This window comes from Octodon degus, unplaced genomic scaffold, assembly GCF_000260255.1.
Source record: "Octodon degus isolate 3935 unplaced genomic scaffold, OctDeg1.0 scaffold00076, whole genome shotgun sequence".
Classification (NCBI taxonomy): domain Eukaryota; kingdom Metazoa; phylum Chordata; class Mammalia; order Rodentia; family Octodontidae; genus Octodon; species Octodon degus.
Window position 1 is genome coordinate 4,784,460 of NW_004524652.1, and position 1,901 is coordinate 4,786,360.

Below are 1,901 nucleotides of genomic sequence, written 5' to 3' on the forward strand. Positions count from 1 at the left end.
GGAGGGAAGGAGAGAAAGAGACAGGGAGGGAGGGAAGGAAAGGAAGAGAGAAGGAAGGGAGAGAGGGAAGGAGGGAGAGAGAGGGAGGGAGGAGGGAGGGAGGGAGGGGAGGAGAGGAAAAGAAAAGGGAAGGAGAGAGGGAGAAGGGAAGGAGGGAGAGGGAGAGAAAGAGACAGGGAGGGAGGGAAGGAGAGGAAGAGAGAAGGAATGGAGTGAGGGAGGGAGGGAAAGGGTGACAGAGAGGGAGGAGGGAAGGAGAGGAAAAGAGAAGGGAGGGAGAGAAAGAAGGGAAGGAGGGAGAGAGAGAGAAGGGAGGGAGAGGGAGAGAAAGAGACAGAGAAGGAGGGAGGGAGGAAAGGGGAGAGAGAGGGAGACAGAGAGGGAGGGAGGGAAGGAGAGGAAGAGAGAAGGGAGAGAGAGAAGAAGGGAGGGAGGGAGGGAAAAGAGAGGGAGGAAAGGAGAAGAAAAGAGGAGAGAGGTAGAGATAAGAGAAGGAAGGAGGGAGAGGGAGAGAAAAAGAGAGAGGGAAGAAGGGAGGGAGGGAGAGAAGGGAGGAAGAGGGAGAGAAAGAGACAGAGGGAGGAAGGGTGGAAGGGAGAGGGAAAAAAGGGAGAGAGGAGGGGAGAGGGAGATGGGAGAGAGAAGGGGGAGAGGGAGAGAGGGGGAGAGAACCAGAGAGAGAGAGAGAGAGAGAGAGAGAGAGAGAGCTCCTTCTCTCCCTTCTATTGTAGGCAGGCTCCCACCGGAGGGAGGCGCACACGCACACCCATGATCCCAGCTGTGGACCATGAATCAGTCACAAACTCCAGAAGCCCAGCCCATGACTGCACGAGGCTTTAGAGGGACATCTAGGTGCAAGCCATAACACATTTACATTGTATTATGCATTAGAAGTAACTGAGAGATTATTTAAAGTCTCTGGGAGGATTGCATAAAATTTATGGGAGTGCTGCGCCATCTTATACAGCAAAGCTGAGCGCCACAAATCTTACTACCTGCGGGGGGCCTGGTGCCAACACCCCGTGGGTGCCGAGGAGCAGACCTAACTCTGAAGCCAAGGTCCACCATGCCCTCGACTGATCCGTCAGCCCTCACCCCTGCGCCAAGGAAATGTGGTGCACTTTCTAGATTTTCTACATCACATAACACGACGTCTTCCACACGTGCGCCAGGGGTGGCCCGTGTCAGCAGCCTGCGCATTGTCGTTGGGGGGATCCCACTGCCTGGACGAGCTCCATTTGCTGCCCGTCCCTTCACTAGATGTTGGTCCCTGGACTCCTCCTTTCCAAGTCCTGACTCTTCCGACCCAAACTGCTTAGGAATGTCGATATGGTACCAGTGTCACGTGGGGACGTTGTGCGTAGCACCGTCGGGAATGCTCCAAGCGCTTTCCACACTGCTCGGCCCGTGTGGCTCCCTGAGGACTGACGGTGCTAGTCGTGTCAGGCTCAGCTCATATTTAGAACATATAAAGAGCCCAAAAATTAGCCCCCCCCAAATAAAATCTCAACCAATGAAATAAACAGACCCTTCACATATGAAGTACAAATGGCCAGTAAATTCAGGAAGAAATGCTGAACATCTGCGGCAACTAGAGACACACAAGCCACACTGATGCTCCCTGTTACCCAGGAGGAAGGCCACCACCAAGCAATCAAATGATGACAAGCACTGAGGAGGCTGCAGGTGAGAGGAGCCTTCCTCGTTGTTGGTGGGAATGTGAACTTCTACGACCACTGCGCAGATTCCTCAGCAAACTAAAGCCAGAAGTTACATTTCACCTAGCCATTCCCCTTCTGGGTGTCTTCCAAAAAGATTGAAAGGCCTCAGATTGCGGGGCAGCGTGCATAGCCACGTTCATCAATTCATCACAGCAGAATTCGTAACAGCTAAACCTTTAC